Source organism: Gymnogyps californianus, chromosome 3, assembly GCF_018139145.2.
Source record: "Gymnogyps californianus isolate 813 chromosome 3, ASM1813914v2, whole genome shotgun sequence".
Taxonomy (NCBI): domain Eukaryota; kingdom Metazoa; phylum Chordata; class Aves; order Accipitriformes; family Cathartidae; genus Gymnogyps; species Gymnogyps californianus.
Genome location: NC_059473.1, coordinates 94,700,473 through 94,719,715, shown reverse-complemented (window position 1 = coordinate 94,719,715; position 19,243 = coordinate 94,700,473). Strand labels below are relative to the sequence as shown.

The following is a 19,243-nucleotide window of genomic DNA, read 5'->3' as shown; positions in this document are numbered from 1 at the left end:
GTTTGCATTTCGCAGGGCAGTTGCTTTTACATATTTTTATCTCAATCATAGCACAGAGAAAATTCAAATCTAAAATCCCCTCTCTCATTTCAGAGGCAGTTATGACTGAAGTCCATATAATGTGTTTTTCTTCTCTTTTATTCAAAGCAAAGTCTTTTTTTTTTTTTTAGCTTCTTCAATTTAGATATAGGTCTTCAAAGTAAAATAGCTTGTCATACAGCTTTAAATTCTCCTGCACTAAATTAGAATCAGTGACAGTGAGATTTACTGCAGAAAAAAAGAACTCGACTTTTGTATAAGCATCAAGGACAATTGCTGTTCTCTTTCACTGTATCATCAAGGAAGTGTTTACACTTAAAATCAACAGTATATTATTTTTCCCCCTTTGGATGACAAGTCAGTCACCTCTCCTTTCCCTCACTAGCAGCTCTTTGAAACTTTTAATATAATGTTTTTCTAATATTTCACTTGTAAACCTCAAGGTCAGGTTGCAATCTCCAAACAAGCAACAGCTCTGCCCAAGGACTCCCACACATTCTTTCTTCCCACAGTCACTCCCTATATTACCAAAACTGGATGTTAAGCAATTACCTAGAGGGACTATGTAATTAAAAATGTAGCTTAAAAAAAAAAAAGGAAAAAATTCTGCTTCACCTCTGTGTTAAGAGTTTAGAGGGAGAAAATTACAATACCTAAATTTAAGTTTAGAAATAAGGAAAGATGGTAATAAGAACTATTCTCCTCTTCCTCACAAAAAAAATAATAAAAACATAATCAATGCAGCATGTTGAGTTTAACATGCAAGAATGATGTTGTCCCGGGTGGTGCCAAGAATCACTTGGAGCAAGTCACTTTTGCATCTTGGCTGAACCGCCCTTCAAGGGGGGGGAAGTCCACACCTACAATCAGCAATTTCCCACAGATGACTTGCTGTGGTAGCTATTCAGATTAGCTCTCCATGGACCCAATCCAAAGCTCATTACTGGCAACAGGCTTCTGAAACAGCCCTGTATGTTTTTTCACAATGGGAAAGCTCTACATTTAATTGATAGACTGGAAAGAATGTTAAACTCTTTGAAGTCTGAGATTAACAAGAGAAAAGGACGTAACATTGGCCTTTGGCTTGGCATGTGATACCTGGGGGAAAAAAAACCTCTGATCTAGAATATTTATACAGTGCTCAGTATGGTGTGCAAGTACATCAGAGGATACGTTTACAATTAAAGGTCTGGAGGTAGCAAAATTACTGGTTGCTCCCTATTACCAACACAATTTAGTTATTAGACTTTACAAACAAATCTTTCAAAGAGAAGCATGACTGGCGTTCAAAAAATGAAAAAATTAAAGAATTTTACCTGAATTTATTTTAGCATCACTCTTGCAATTGCGTTCAAACACCATTAGCAGAAGAATTTAATATCAAATAAAATACAAAAATATAAAAAATCCTGTAATTTCACCATTTTATTGTTTTAGGATTTCATAATCTATTTAGAATAAACTTTCTTCTAGCTCTTCAGAAAAGTGGCCATATTTGAAGGAATTAGCATTTTCAGTAGCATTTTAGGCCACAGCACAGTGATAGAGTAAGCCATTACTCAGCTGATCCACATAAAAGCTGTTTTGCTTATTTAGTTTTCAGCGGGGTCAAGCCACTGAATTAGCTCACAGTTTAAACAAACATTAATGTCAGCACAAGTAAAAGGGCAAGAAAGTGTGGCCAAGGAAGAATGTATGAAAAAAAAAACTCCAACAGTCCCAACTTACACTGATGAAACTGAAGATGGAATTTCACTATTAAATGCACAAATAAGTAATGCTAAATATAGAGAAGTTTTTCCAATTGACACAAAATAATGATTCCAAACCTAAAGCAAATCTAAATAAGAATAATATAAAAAAAACACACCCCACAAATTCAGGATGTTATCTCCTTTCAGGAGGTTGTCTTTCCTCAACAGCATAGCCTACAATCGGTATTGTCATGCAGTGGAGGATGTAACTGTGTGCTCCATCACCCTTGGAAATATCTCTCTGCCAAGGGAACGATGTGTATTAGGAAATGCTACCCTCTATCGTTTGACTAGTCTCAACAGCTAATGTCTCCTTAGAACGATCATTTTATGAGGCTAACTCTGCTTTTCTTAGAAATTACTACACAGACCATGAGTTAAAACCCCACAAACCTGAAGCGCTGGTGTTTGTTACTGCACAGCCAGACCTCAACTTACTTTTCACTCATCAACTTACTCCTTGGCTACGGCACTCTAACGGGCCCTGTGACTCTGGCTTCCCCTCCAATTCCTTTTTCCAAAAGGCAGGCAAGCCAGAGCCTGAAAAATAATTATTGCTTTGAATAACTGACTTTTTTTTTAGCTCTGCCTAACAGTTTGAATTCTTTTTTGTCCATTTTGTAGAAGTACTACTTCAAATCCTTACATGATCTTTTACCATTCTCCTGTTGTCTTCCCACTCCCATCACTTTCCAAACCTTGATATTTAAACTCTTAGAACAGCCCTTATTTCAAAGATTTTATATTTAAATGTCTTTGCTAAAAAGCTGAAGCAGCAGGATCTGAAGACATAAGAATGCTATTGCAAAAGGAGCTAGAAGGTGATCTTTGAACTCAACTGTATTATGAAAAATTTCTTCGAGAGCACAAAAGGTGTCCCCTCTCATAAAAAAGAAAAAAAGAAAAAAGAGGGGAACAATATTCTTTCTGCCAAAGTCACTGCTTAAGAAGAGCTGCAAAACTACACTTCATGAGGATTTAGACCATGCCAGCAGGATATTAGATTTAAAAGGAGAATTATTTTTTTCAGCTTATTCTACATTTAAAATGAGAAGCTCTACTTGGCTAACAGCAAATAGAATGAAAGAAACACAAGGAGGAAGAGGAAGATTACCAGGACAAAGTACAAAGAATAATACAATCTGGGGGGCAAGTGGCAGGGAACAGCAAGTGGAAAACATAAGGTAAATACCTTTGTATCTTTAATTCAGTTAGTTTAGAGATGGAGTTAATCAGTGTTGACACCTCTGAATTTCTTCGAAAAGAAACTGAAATTTGAAGTCCCCTAGGAACCTTTTTGCCTTCTGACCTCTGTTTCTAGCCCTTTTGGGTAGGAAACAAGAATTGAGTGAATCTTGGAAAACAAGAACCAAACATTTAAGGATGATTTTAATTAAATACACTACTGATGTGTCAACCTGAGGATGTCTGCACTGTAACTTGTATGTACCACCACCTACAAACAAACAAAGCGACAGGTCTGTTTTAATCACTGCTTAAGGATGAAAGTATTGTAATGTATTATTGCTACTATTTAAGTTTCCCTCAAGCCAGCAGTGCAGCTAAAGCATATTGTAAGGCCCTTCTGACCTCGGTCAGAACATGAGACACTGATGACATGATATAATGCTATTATTTGTTTACTAACACCATAACGTAAAATATGAAATACAGGTTGTCAGAAATACAATCAACACAGAGCTCACAATATTCCATTCTTGTCCTCCGGACGATTTCCAAGGCAGGGAGAGTAAACAGCCTTCTCCCAGCTTTCTTAGTTTCCACAGCTGAGAGTGTAGGATGTTTACAGTACCTGTCACTCAGAGCTCTTGAAAACAAACCAAATGTCAGCAGACCTAGTACAGACTTCATCACTGCTGAGAACACGCAAATGTCAAGTAAAGGAGGAAAAAAATCCATACCCATGACTATTTTATACCATATGAATCCTAGTCAATGTTAAGGCCTTTGTGCACAAGTTGGGAAGTGTAAGAAAGAAGTTCAAAATAAAGCTGAGCTTCAGCATCTCCAGAGGACAGCCACTCTTACTGCCACTGTGGTATTGCAAGGCTTCCTGCCGGTTCACTCCAAAGCACTCCTGAATATCTTGAAGTTGTGCCTGCAGAAAAGACAGAATTCACCATTTTACTGAGTGCACATAAATACACTAACAAACAAACAATCAAGCAGAAAAATTGTATTTGCATTCCACAAGTAAAAGCCGACATGTAATTTTTCCAAAGGACTGGAAGCTTTTAACACAATTTAAAAGCAGTATCCTAGAGTGCTGGCTTAGAGGAATACCTACAATATCTGGCTTATTTTTAATTACCAGAGGAATGATGGTTCTGGGACACCTTTGAATACTGTAAGGAAAAGGATACTTTTAAAGACACAGCTTGGTAAATTTAAGAGTTCAGTTATATAACAACAGATGACTTAACAGCAGTCTAGGTATGTTTGAGATTATATTTTCCTCTCAGAAACAGATTAAGTATTCAATTTCCTTAAATATATCACCTCTAAGGGAAAAGGAAAAAACAAAATAAAAACTGAGAATCTAATCATAAATAAAAAAAGTTTTTCTCACATAGAAGAAAAGCCAAAATCCTCAGAATAGAAAAAATTCCACTTAAACAGGTTTTAGTACAGCATAAGAAACACTTTGGGACAAGATTATTAATAGTTTCTACTTTAAAAAACAATGCATGTGCAAAAACACATGTGCAAGTGACTGGGGACCTGAATCGTCTTACAGAATCACAGCAACCTACTTCAAGAAAAGTTAATTTGCTATTGAAAAGGCAGAGGAGCTTTATCCGAGAGCTTTACCCATAGAAGGGTTGCCCAATACTGGTACTGTTCTCACCATTATATGCACACCATTTATACGACAGTATATTGGCCAGCTTTCTGAAGAAACAGCTTTCCTTTGGGCGCAAAGTATGTTTCAGTTGGACCAAAGTAACTGTACAATTTTCTCCTCTATCATTACCTGCATCTCATTCCAGCACTTCTGAAAATCAGGCCACATATCTAAAAGCCCAGTTCTTGCAGTCACAAAAATCCCCAGTGGGGGTCCCTTTGGTCAAGACAAAGAACTACAGCAGCAGGAGAGGGCAAGAGGGGGACTATATAATTGCACACCCCACTTTACCATTCATAAGACCACCTAGACATTTGCAGGAGCCTGAAACGTTGAAATAAATCTGAAGGTACAGATCAACTTCACCTTTCAGTCTGCTACAGAATAATATGAACTGCAAGGGCAAAGAAGGCAAAAATTGCAAGAATTAAAAGGTTTCCTTCTCAAGCTGTCTGTCCTCAATAAATCAGCTCTCTGTCAGCAGCTAAACAACCTACACTAGTTCTGCGCTCAGAACATGCCTTTCTCCAAAAAAACTCCACCAATTTTACATGTTGACTGGGGCCATGGGTTGGATCTCTCAAAGACACACAGCAGAAGACGGAAATCCCTGTCCTTTAATCAAGCAGCCAAGTCAGTCAGAGTGCCAGGTAACCCTGCAAGAAACCCTGGTGTTGGCTCAACAACGAATCCAGCAGTAGAAACAAAAGCATAAAGTGCAGAAAGAAAATCACGGAGCTGCACCCTCAGAGCAAGAAAAAGGAGTAAATCTCAGAATAATCCAGGTGTGAACACATCTCAGGAGGTCATCTAGCCCCCGCCCCTGCTGGAGGCCGGGCCAGCTTCGAAGTCCCATGTGAACAGCTGCTGGAGACCTTATGTTTCTCATTTGAGGTTTTTCAGCTTAAGTACGATTTGCAGACGGCACTTCAACCCTTTACAAGAGAGCAGAAAAATAATATTGTGGTAGCCTCTGACTGAATTTACCACAGTACTCTCAACCTTTGGCAGACAGGCATCTGATATTTCTTTTGTTAACAGATCCTATTTTGATCCTCTAAGGGCTATGATGAAATTTTTTTTATATTCAAGTGATCAGTCACAATATCTTGATTTGCATCTTTTATTACTGTTGGTTAGAAATTCTATTTACTATTATTTTATCTTCCCTGTACAATTCAAATGTCAGGGCTTAAAATCAGACAGTTGACTCTGAAAATGTTAACCTGTGTTAGACCCTCTAACATTAAAACTGTTTTCCCAAGTTTAATACATGGAAAATAAATGGAAACAAAAAAAAATTACCTCCCCTGCAATAATCCAGTATGTCCCTAAGGCAAAAAAAACCCTAACTATGTAAATTCAGAGAGCATGGATATTCTATTTGCTAAAAAGTAAGTAGCAGGAAAAAGCCTTAAATGTCTGCTTTGGCTTTTTTCTATAGCAAGAAGGAATTCTGCTTTCAAAATAAGCCTATGAACTATTGGAGCTGTTGGCCTCATATCTAAGAAAATTTATGAGAGCCAGTGTAATAACAGGCAACACAAAGGAAGAAAACTTGTCAAGGCAAATGATGCAGTGACAAGGAAATACTCAAACAGATGAAGGAAAAACAATCCAGAAATTCAAAACAAGAAAAATCAGTATAAAAACTAAGCAACACATTATTGTCTTATACTATTATGGAATCCCAAACACTTTTGAGACTACCACATATTCTTCAGCTTCAGCATTTAAATGAATGACACAAGTGACTTAGGACTTTAAAAGTCAGTTTTGCATATATATTTCAGATACCCTTCCCACCAGATAGTCATAACAACTTCAAACAATTTAAGGAAATCTTCTGGTAAGAACTGCATTTATACTCAACACAGTAATTCCCATTCTGAAGGGCCTACATTCAAAACAAGCAAGAGGAAAACATGACAGCAACGAAACGATCACATTAAGCACAGGTCCACTATATTTCTACTGCTTCTCTATTAACTGCCTTTGACTTCCAATCATTTCAGGTGACTATTTTATTTTTACCAGTATTTATGAAGCCTGAATGATGCTTCTAAGGCGAGATACTTGGGGAGGGGTAGGAAGTTACATACGTCACATCCCTTTGCCAAAATAGATGCCTACCACTTGCTAGGCACAGTTCCTCATCTATGTCTCGGTACCCAGATAGCAGCAAAAAAAACCAACCCCAACAAACCCACCAGCTTTCATTGCAAAGCATATCCTTCTATAGGTGTCTGAGAAGAAATAACTCTTCCTTCCTTGCCTGGTGGAGTCCTGGAGTAAAGACTGTGTGTAAAGACATTTAGAGATATATCCCAAATTACCTCTTTCACTGACCTGCCACCCCTCAAAAAGCAACTAGCAACATCTAAAGTACAACAGCCACATCAATTTGAAGTAAGAATTGAGATTTGGACTTGGGAAGGAGCAGGCAAAGTGGCAGGCATCCTTAGAGCTTAGCTAGAGTCTAGGGGTTCCCCCTTCATACGTCTCCATCCTTACATGGTAGCTGTGAAGACCACAAACCACTCACTTCTGCTGTTCTCCCACTACATGAAGCAGCATTTCCCTCAAAACTGCCAAGTTTTTCTTCTCACCTGCCTGCTCCTGGAAGGACACACAGCTTCAGTGAACAACTTCTGGTCCTGGTAACAATGATTTGTTATTGACTTTCTCCAAAAAACCCTGGCACGGTTATAAGATTACTTCAAGCCCATGCCAATGAATTCGATGTTTTTTCCTGTCCTGATCATTCTGTGTTACATTTTGGATACATGCACTTACATATCTGGGTACATAAGGAGAAACCCCAGGGTCTCTGTCTGATGGGGAAGACCTAAAAATGGATGTGGATCTCAGGGCTCTCCTTTAGCAACTGTATGTGCCTTTGGCTTCGAAGAAAGAAAACTATCCCATTCATTTCCTTCATGAGCCTTGCAGCTCTTTGAAGGGAGGGGAAAAAACATAAAATAATGAAAATGTTTCCTTTTCCACGTAACTGCTATAAGACACACACAGAATAAAAAAGAAAAAATCTGAAATTGAAGTCCTTAGTACATTTTTTAAACTAGCTAAAAGAAACATTACTTTCAGCAATTTTAAAGTTTTTTCCCCCCGGGAGTCAGAAGCAAGACAGTGGGAGAACAGCCACCACATAGAAGCCACAAAATACAGTGGAACAGCCCAAAATACAAAAGCAAGCAGACTGTAGATAGGTAATTGGCCCATCTTTGAATGAAAAACATTTCAAACACTATATAAATATATAAACTGCCAGCAGATGTCAGTACAGTCTAGAGAATTGCTAGTTCAACCCTCCACTCCAGGCTGATACGAATATTTATTTAACACCCCCCCAACTGTCCGGGTACACAAATCCAGCCCTGCCATCAGTCCTGAATGGAAAGTGTCACACAAAATAGAAAGTCTCACTATCATACGGAGAAGCAGCCCCTGGGGTCTGCCATATGATGTGCATGTTATCAACGTGCAAAAAAATGAAATACAAAGCTCTAAGAACAGGCATCAGTTTCTACCGCTGCAGGACACCAAAACCCAGTTTGATATTAAGCAATCTCTAATCAAGGTTCAATGCCTTCCTTCCCCACGCTCGTCAGACTCTCTAGCTATGGCATGTGTCTTTGCCCCACACGTTTGCATTCCCTCTGTTCCTAAATAACTTTAGTCTCCTTAGATTATGCTGCAAAGTGTTGGGGAATATTTAGCAACGAGGTTGCTAAGCTAAATAAAGCTCTTATGCAAAACAAGCATTAGCATGATTGTCCTTGTGCTACAGCAGAGGCTCCCTCCACCTTCACCCCGTCTCTCTGTTTTCTGACAAGAGTTGTAAGGAAAGTGTCTCCGGAGCATCTCTGGCCGATGTGATTTTACTTAGAAAATTCTAACAGCAGCATTTATCTCATTTCTTCACGCAAATAAATATCAAAATTTACAATTTCTCAATGGTAGAAATTAGTTTCAGCAAGACAGATGTGGCACAAAAACATTTTTGCTGCTCAATGTCCAAATTCAGTTACACACTTTGCTACTAAAGCTATTAACTAGAAAAGTTTCACAGGCTACTTAAATAAAGGGCAGGACTTACTTTAGACCATTAATGCATAGACTAAAAACAATCAAAAAAGGAATAAAACCAATCCGCCATCGCAAACATAACCTTTATTATTTAGTCTTAGCAAGAATTTTCAGCTTTACTAGTTTATAGATCGAGCTTTCTATCCTACCACAATCAACACGTCTTACTCTGAAGCAAAAACACGTATTAAGAGAACACCAGTATTTGTAGAAACCAAGAAAAGAATTGTCAAGTGATTAAGAAATCTAACTAATGTCATTTTTGCTTGGCATAGAACCACTGGATGTTGGTGACATCCTGATTGCTATTTTGTGAGAAATATGCAGGTAAGCAAAGCAAACAACATACATTGACCTGTGGAACTTCACATTAGGAGAACTTTGTTTTTAATTCATTTCTTAGGTACAAGAGTAATATAAGAAACCAGGTTTATGGTTTTAATACTGGCTTATTGCATGACCTTACAAAAACCTCTTCAATTTTCTTACCAAATGCAGTCAACTCAGTGCACGTATATTCTTACAGTAATGTAAAGAACTTCGAAAATGATACAATTAAAGGAAACTTTATGTTAAGTTAAAAACTGTGAACAGAAAATGAACTTTTTAGGCTGGTGGCTAGGAAGAGAATTTACTGAAACGTTTCTGTCATGCCTTATAGGGTGGTTTTAGCACAGCTCTGAGGTTTCAACTTAAGTTTTAAGCCCACCGCACTCTTAGATTTCCTTTGCATGGTTTCATATCTAAAGTTGAGTAAAATTGGAAGAGCAGCAAAAATACAGATACACAGACACTTTTTTTGGAGCATTTATGTTTTCTTAATATAGATGCTGGACAACTTGGATATTAATATGGAAAAGAGAAATAAAAAGCAGAGAGGCAGACAGCATCCTAGAAGATTTACCTTATATAGTTCCGAAGGGTAGATGGCGTACAAACTACCTAGTAGTTGAGCAGCAGCAACCACAAAAAATGAATCTGAAGTAAATCGCTTCACAGGAAACCCCCAAACCACTTAAGATGGTATCAAAATTATGTCCAAAGGAAGAGTGCCTCTAATTTCGTAACTAAACTAAGCCCTGGAACCTCCCTCTGATTCAGATGAGCTACGTAGTCTCAGAAGTTTCTCTTGGAGGAGTCTAATCACGGATTCAGGAAGGAAGGCAAGTTTTGTTGCAAACCTAAGTGCTTAATTAAATATAAAACCTACAAGCATGTTTCACCTTGCTTTGGAGTTTCATCAGGAAACCTTTGCACAATTCCTATTTTGTTCCATACAACTGCAAGTCTTTGTCAGGTTAAAACAAGAGGTAATTTATGTGCACTCTCTAAATGGGAATTTTTAATTCATGAGTCTTGGCTCTAATTGTAACAAAGACCCTTGAGGCTCATAGTTTCTCTCTGTTAACTTCTCTCCCTCAAATTCTCTACACGTAAACACTTGTTTCTACAACAGCTCTTCTGCAAGTCATTTTTTCCCTACTTTTTGAACATTCAAAACATGCAAAAACCAACCCCAAGTGCCTCAGTTTTACACATGCTACTTGCTCAGTCCGAGTTCAATACGCCCAGGTGACAAGTACTATTCCCGTCACTCTCTCTTCAGGAAATCTCAAGAAGATTACTAGCATCCAGAGTACGTGACTCAACAGCCAGCTTGCACACTATGCCAGAATAATAGAATAGCCGGCCCCTTTTCCCCAGGAAATCTAAGTTCTTTAAAATCAAGTTTTAAGAAGGTAAAGAAGAATTTCGGCTTCTGCAGGAGCAAAACTGCAAAGCTGCACTTAAAAGTTACTTAAGATTTCACATCAGCAGCAAAATTTGAGTAGAAAGAAGCTTACAGTCAGTTACTATTTAGCGCAACTTCATTTCCTAAAATCTTTAAATTAAAAGTTCACCCTTGAGCATCAAAGGGGTTTTTGCATCCTTCTCTAAATTACCTAAACTATGTTCAGCTAGCCTCTAACATTTCCTCTACACCCACCAGGCAGCTAGCTCTCTGCTGAATGAACTGTGGCAAATGGCATTCAAGCTGTGAGACTTCGATAGAGGCTGGCATTTCAATAGTTACAAGGCAATATTTGCATGACCGAGCAGATGGAGTATGGTGGATGCATCCTTTTTCCTCTACTGAAAAAAGTTCTAGATAACGATGCTTTTAACAAAAGGAAATTGCCAACTTGAAATGTTGTCATTTTTACGTGGACAAGTAGGAATGAGGTTTGGCACAATATCTGACAGACTTGTACAGTCAATTTTTCTTGCTGCTGTTGGTTTAAGAGTGCTATTGAATTCACAGAGCAAGAATTAAACAATGCAGGAAGCATTTCCTATTGCTAATGCTTAAGGTTACTATAACCAAGTTAAAATAGTTTTGTTGGTTCGTTTGTTTTTAATGATATTCCTTTTTTAAGGATTTACAAATAAGTTTTATGGAAAAGTATGCATTATTAGGGAATTTCCATCCTTTAGCTATTTTCCCCATCTTACATCATTCAATTATCTCACCTCTTCATTCACTACCCAGATTTTCATTTAATCTCTAAGCACAGTAGTTGCCTCAAGTTTCACTTTTCTATTTCCATCCTAGACCTTCTTCAGGTTAACTTAGATAACAGTGTTCTTGCCAAAGTCCAAAGATATTTGCACTATTCCATCCCCATGCATTTTGAGTTGTCAATCTTCTTTTCTGTGACAGTCCAGACCTAGCTCTCTTATTCAGCTTTTTTTTTTTTCCTTCCTATCAGAAGATCCTCCATTTGTTTTTGAAGTGGAGATCCAAAAAAGCTCTTCTGGACCTCCATTCTCTGGGTGATCTACTTTGCAATTTTTAAAAAATTGCCACCTTTGTGAACACGGTCCGGAAAACTGCCTCTACTCCAAATCTGTGTCTAACGGTACATACAAAATCTTTCTTCATCTCTCCATCACTTCAAGAAAAATACGCCTGCCAACTCAAACACATCATTAATACTTGCAACTCTACAGACCCAGCCAAACACCCAGTCTTGCAGATTCTTTATGCATAAAAACTAAATTGGAGTCCTTTCAACTGGTCCTTATGTTTCTGTCCCATCCAGTGACTCTTCCTCTTCCAGGTTCACTTTCACACAACATTCTCCAATGAAGGAAAGGCGAAAATCTTGCTGTGACTCACATTCAGAAAACTACTGCCAGAAAGAACAGTCTAAGAAGTCATCCCTTCACATCCTCTTATGGCTACCCCTTCTCAGTTGAATCAAACAGCAGCTACTGTCATGGTCTAGGCCTATCAAGGTCTACAATCATCTTTCCCCCCTATTAAGCCATCTTCTCTACCTCCAGTTATCACATGATGTCAGCCTCTGCCCCCCACATTACAGTTTCTATCAAGCCTCATTTATGCTTTCCTCTACATTGCATCTTAACAGAAATGCAATTTCCAACTCCATAACCTCCCGCACAGTCCTCCTCTCTCCTCTCCTCTTCATACTGCCTACAGAAAAGATTTAAGCAACGACCTGGTGTTACTGGCTTACCAGCCCCACCAGTGCTGCCTTGCCCCACACTCCCCCCAGCGCATCTACCCGTTGCGATCCAGAACTACATCAGGGATCTCACAGAAATCACGGTGCTCAGCACCACCGCATGCTGCAGTCACATTGAACATCTGACTGACAATTTATAAACCCATTTAACCCATTTTAGGCTCAGGCTGCCAAATTAGCAACACCAAAGAAAAAATTTGAGAGCAGTAACAGGTATTACTTGAACAGCAATGCTGAAACTGAAAAAAGGATTTAAACTCACCACTTGAACATAAAGATAGTAACAAAACTCACCTGAACATACTTCCTTTTCTCCTAAACAGGCAGTAAACTTAAAACTTCTTTATTAGTATTTCGGTGAGGCTCATCACTATGGTATGTGAGCAACCCAAGAAGATCAAGTTGCTCATCTGTATTAAACAACAGTTGCTGCAGGATGAAAACAAGCAGGGCTTCAGTTTTACAGAAACTCAGCTGAGGTTTCTGTTTGGCAAAGATGATGTATTTGAAACAAGGCATGGATCCAGATCCCATTTGATCCAGTTCTTCCTGATGCATAGATTTCAGGTAAATTCAATAGCTTCTCTCCCTCCCCTCCATGCAACACAAAGCTTTTCCCTCTGTGTACTAACAGGATTAAGTGTCCCATTTAAATTTCATCAAACTCCACTTTGTTTTCGCACTCCTTCCCTGAATTAGCAGATTACTGCTGAAGCAGGCAACGAACACACAGCTTCTCCCACTCATTAACATCACGGACACGCTGTGGCACGAATCCAAGCTCCATTTTCCTGCAGAGGATATAGCTTCTGTGGATGTGAACAATCTCCAGCAAAAGCTTAATGCATCGGCCCATTTCCTCCATTGGAAGGGAGTCTCCCAGCTCACACTCTGAACAAACAGAGTCCCGGAGCCAGCCCACGGACAGTGTTTACAGAAACAGCAATGTCACCGATAGGAGAGTTTTGGATACTTTGGAACAAAAATAGTTTGAAGAAAAAAAAAAAAGTAGCGGTATTTTTTTTTTTTCCCATGAAAAAGTAGTAAATTAAGCATTAGTCAAACGTTGACACATTTTTTTGGTTATTTTATAGGGAGGCTTCTTTAAAAACCACATCTATTTTACTGTGGTTAAAGTAAATCTTATGCTGAACAAAGGAACTGAAAGGTACCAATTTAGCAACAGTTCTGCATTTCCATCCCCACCTCTCCTCTTGCTGCCTAACTTATACATGTACAAATGAGGGGCCCAAGTAGTGCCAATATAAAATAAAGGAACACTTTTTGTTGTGGTTTTTTGTTGGTTTTTTTTTTTTTTTAAATGCACTGAAAAACTTTGTATTTTCACAAAGTTTGGGCAGTCTAAAGGCAGGGGTAGCTGAAGTATTTAAAAAGGTTCTGCACCATCTGTAATTCTTCATACATGCACTTTGACCACCCTATTTAATTAGCATCAACCTTTCACCACTTAGCATGCTGCTAAGTATTAGTCTATTTTTATTTTATTTATTTTAAGGAAGTGGAACAATACAGTGATCATCAAAAATAGTACATCAAAATAGTACATGCTGTACCCCATATTTAAACAAATAAATACAGACAACTGTAATCCAAGAGTAGGATATATAAACACTAAGCTTCACAAAGTTCATGAGAATTATAACTTTTGGAAAACCCAGTCTGTCTGGTGATTGAAGTGTTTTCAATCTCTCAGTTACTAACACAGGAATGAAGCTGAAAGCTGCTCTCGGCACGCATTTTGCCTAGGAATCAAACTTGTAACATCATACGGTCAGTGTATAAGACAAGGCAAGCAGGCATAAGAGAAAAACGCATCACGTTTTTTCCTTATTTCTACCTCACTTCCAGCCCTACAACCCGCCTGATGACTATGACAGACACAGCTGGTAGGAAACAGGAGGCAAAGAAGCATCAGTCGGAGGCAACATGGATATCCAGGCTCCATCCAAGAAGCAGGAAGGAAGAAACTCGAGGGTCAGCAGCAGAAGATAAGGGCAGAGACAGGCTCCAGCATAAGAATTTTCATAAGTAAATGGCCTGGCAATGGAAATAATATTTTAAAAAGTTTCCATGCCTCCTCCCCCATCGAGGCTGCTAAATCGCATCCTGTTGCCCTGCTCAGGGCTGTGAATCATTGTGCTAACCTGGAATGGTGCCACTCACCTCCAGAGCTTCTCTCTGCTACAAAAATTAGCAGGCTACTTCTCACAAAAAGTAATTTGCAACAAACTCCTTCTAGACCCAACCATCAAATAGTGGACAGAGGCTTCATTTTCTTTCCCAAGTCTTACAACACCAGGAAATTTTAGAAGCAGCATAGGAAAAAAATAAAATAAAATTTTAAAAAATCAAGCGACTGCCTACAGTTCTGCCTGTGCCCCTCCTGGCTAAAGATGAGAGCAGGCAGCTAGTATTTCAGATTGCTCGATGCAAGTGACCTCTCCAACTACCACCCCATATTAACTTCCTGACCAAGCTAAGTGAAAGCCTGCCAAGTATTAAAGGGAGAAGAAAGGGATGTAAGCAGCTCGGGTACTTCCTTTCTGGAGATATTTTTGACCAGTGCTGCAATTCTATGGGTCTTATCTGAAGAACTGACATGTTAGGCAGGGTTCAGCAACATCCCGATTTTACCTTCTGTGCTAAACACAAACCCAAAGAGAGGAATGATGGCAATTGCCATACAGGCTGTTTGTTAGGAGGCTATGCAAAATAACCAGAGCACCTTGTGATGAGATGACAAAGCCACGATGTCTACCTTCTCTCCTATCCTGACTTATGTTTCTAGCTAGAAATACCCTACTCTCTCTTCAAAGCTGCAGCGACAGACATTTGCCTGCTCACAGCCCCGGTGGGCTGCACAAGCTGCACTGAAGATACCGCAGGACAGTATCAGAAATGATTCTGTCGTCACTGTTAGCCACTTCAGCAGAGGTCAAAAACCGAATTTAAGAAGCATGGTAACATATACACCGTCTTCATAACAGAAAATCTGTCCTGGTGTGGTGCATGCCAGTGCCAGGAAACTTTGTTCTCGAGAGCCCAGCAACATGACACCTCCCGCCAACACAACAGTAATGTCAAGAGATTCTAAAATGGGAACCGCAGAGGAAGTTGAAAGTTAAGTTAGGTTCAGATTTTAATTTTTAAAACAATAAAATCCTCCATTCTGAAATGACAAGTGTGGAAGTGAAGACTGAATGATGTTCATGTCTTCAGATTCTTTAGAAAGGTAGAGAGTTGACACATTTTCTGCAGCAGAATTTACTGCAACAATAGTAATTTCTCTGACCAGATTTGAAAGCATATACCTTGTTTTCTAAAATGCAAATATTTTACTCTTATTAAGTTTAAAGTGACTGGAAACTTAAAATGAGATCTGACACAAATCGTAGTAGAAAAACATAATATATACTAGCCTACAAGAACTACTGCATTCAAGGTATGTTAGTTACTTTTTTGGTCAGCTCAAAGAAACTTGCGTCCCACCAGCTGATAGTTCTCTCCTAAGAGGAGAAAACTGGTTCCAGCAAATCAATTCCAGCAAATTAAAGCAGAATATTAGCAACATAAGGCAAAATGCAATCAAATCAGAGACACGATTTATTGCTTACAATGAAAACTAGAGGATTTATACCTTCAGATGTCCTTTTCAGTAAGCAACTGAAATTCAATGCAAACTATTTCTCAATATATGATGTATGTCACAACCCTGATTTAGTTCATGATGCAATTTTTAGCACATGCTGTGCTAAAAAATACTCACATACTTCACACGACAGAACAGATTTGCTGCAGCCGTGGAAACATCTTTAGAAAGTTAAAAATTACTTACTTTTAAAGCAAAAATGCTGTATTTGTACATTAGAAGTTGAACTCTACACGTTTCATGAGGAGCTACTGAATCTCTAGGAACAAAGATACTTCACCAGTATCTAAAACAGACAGCAGACACTCTACAGATGCAGTTAGGAACATTTGCTTGTTCTACAGCTTTCATGAAGGAGAATGCATATCTGCATATAACACTATCTTGTAACTCAATACACCTAGCAAGTGTAGTCTGCCACCGCTTTAGAAAACTCCTCTGCAAGAGAAGCATTGACAATGATACGACCAAGTCTAGTCACCCATGTCCCAAGACATCAGACAGCAAGTGCCAGAAGTTTGAGGGGCTTAAAGCACAGATACCCTTCCTAGAAACATTTTAGATCTATTTTAGCTACGATGAATGAGTACACTTAGTCAAGAGAAGTTGTAGACAATAAGCACTTCTGAACACAAAGCAGACCGCGTGCACCTCAAGGTGAGTACATAGGCAGGAATATGTAAGCTTCAGCCCCACTGTGCAAGCACCTTCACAAACATCAAACAGTCAGTTGGCAGTGGAAAAAAACCACATGTATAACCACAGAAAAGTAGTAGACAGGCTTAGAACTGGGTCCAGCTGACACTACTGCAAGGAAGATGCTTTCCATACCTTTATTTTATGCTTGCAGCTTTTTGTCTGTGTCCTAATGAGAAACAGTTGCCCCTTCTTCCCCTCAACATACGTCCACTTGGCAGTATAAGGGCTAAACCAGTCTTAAATCAGCAATACTGACAAAAGATCCAAATCATTCTGAAATAACACTGTCCTCATAAGCAGCAACTGCAAAATGCCAGAGGTGGAAACGTGTTCAGTTCCAAATTTTAATTATTCAAACTCTGTACTGAAACACTCACGTTCTCCTTTTCCTAAAGCTACCGATTTCATTCAATTTAACTGACATGTGGAAAACCCGCAGATCTTCCTGTTGAGGAGTAGAAATGCTCAGATTAGAAAACTTGCACGTTATTTTTCAGTATGAGTTCACAGCTCCTTTACAATCGGATTCCCAACTCAGCACACTGACATGGAAGGAAGCATAACAGAAAAATAAGATGTTTTAACAAAGCTGATACCTGCAGTCAGTTCCTCCCAGCAATGAAACACCCAGCTTTCCAAGACAGCACCAGATATGTTCATATAACATATCTTTGTGATAGAAGTGAACAAAAGAACAACAAGGTTTCTTTACAGATTTCCTCATACAAGACATGAAATCCTTCTGTGTAGATAGTTGCTATGGTGCAGACTTCAGGAGAAAAAGAGGAGAGATCAGACTTCTTGTTTACAGGTTTCCAATATGCTCCACTTGATCCATCTTGAAATTGAAACCCTTTAGCTTCCTGTCTTTAGGCTGTCAGATGGTACAGGACAAACATAGTGTTAGCAACTTTACAAAGCTCCCATGTGTTCTGCATAGATCTAGAGAAAAACATCCATGTGGATTAGATGACAGACAGGAGGAACAATATAGTTTCAAAAAGAATAAAAGCCATACTAAATCCTGAGAGACTTACTCAAGGGAAAAGAGACTTACTCTGGGAATGAAATGCCAGATCATCTTTGAACACTGTCAACACTTCACCACAACGTAACACTGCATGGACCTATTAAAAAAATGCTGTTTCGACATTCTCAGGCGAAATCCTGATTCTTCCAAGAACTTCTTACACAGGTTTTATCCAAACAGGTATGCCTGGCTATTTACAGATTCAAGAAGAATAAGACAAAGACATTTAGGGTAGGATTCAACTCTCGATAAGACACCTAAAAAATATAAAGACACATAAACTTCCCCTACAGTTAAAAAAGCCTACAGAAAGATTCAGCTTATCCTACAGCAGACACTTTGGGTGTAATTCAGGTACCTAGACATAGGTATCTGCTATCAGTTTAAACATCCTGGGAGTTCCACCTCACTTCCAGTTGTCTTTGTTGTGAATCCTGCAGGTCTCAGGTTGCATCAGCATGATGCAATTTTTACCAATGCTGTAGAGGTCCTAATTGGCACTAGGTTTAGGCAGGTGACCAGAGGGATGCTATCCAGGCCCACGGACTCTACCAACTAAATTTTCACCAGCTATGAAGAGAGAGAAAGCATAGCAACTTGGTGCAGAAGTCTAAAACTTAAATGTTTTTCATCAGTCATAACAGAATGCATCCTTTATTCTTTTGCCAATTGACAAGAAGATAGCTATCACTTGTAGAATAGTCTTAGGCTATTCATTATTGAGGTTTTGGTGCTATGAAAGAGATTAGGCCTTTGCAGTCACTTCTTTAGAGTCCCATCTTCTAAAGCAGCCGCCAAATGTAATTTCTTCCCTAGATCCATTATACACTTGCCAGAAGATTAGACTAGAACCTTTTTGCCAAAGTCTTCTATACAACCTGCCTGCATGAACTGCCTTAATCAACTTTTCTTTAGTATGGTGCATAAAACCCACTCATACAGAACAGGTTAGTTCTCCCATTTAGTCAGTGGCCAGTCTAGTTCTGCCATATATGGTGTTTTTACTGAACTTGCCGGGTGGGGTAGAAGTGACTAGAGTATCCAGGATAATTCCAAGGTTTAGGAACTTAATCGTGCAGTCTTCCTAAAATAAGTACAAAGTTCCCTGCACAGACAGAGATGCCTTTAAAGACCTCCAGAGGGAGATGCTGTCTAATTTTTGGCATCCAAATTGCTTTGAACATCCATCTTGGGCATCATTGCTGGCCACACCAGCATCTTGCTACAGCCTGAATATTCTACTCTCTGTCAGGTCAGGAACACAAAATTAAAAAATAAATAGGAAAGGAAACAAGATCTATGACAGCTTTCACATTCCATGGCAGTTTTCTTGCTCTTTAGACTGCAATTTATTCATTCCCCCACCCCCAATGCTATTGTTTGCTATCATCTATTTCTCTTTCCTTACCTGCTTACTGTTTGAACAAAGTGTAAAAATACTGTTTTCCATTTCATCACATATACCTGGAAAGCTTAACTAATGCCCCAAACCATTTGCTCCCTATTGCTAGCAAACAGCCTGAACTGAAACAGTAGCATCTAACCTGT

General features: G+C 38.9%; 1 long non-coding RNA gene across 1 annotated transcript in view; it reads right to left on the bottom strand.

Moving 5' to 3' along the window:
- Positions 1-3,719: 3,719 nt before the first annotated feature.
- Positions 3,720-19,243, bottom strand: part of LOC127015217 (uncharacterized) — a 29,774-nt gene continuing 14,250 nt past the window's right edge. The window contains exon 3 of the long non-coding RNA XR_007766301.1: positions 3,720-3,912. This is a non-coding gene — a long non-coding RNA (uncharacterized LOC127015217). The remainder of the gene's footprint in view (positions 3,913-19,243) is intronic.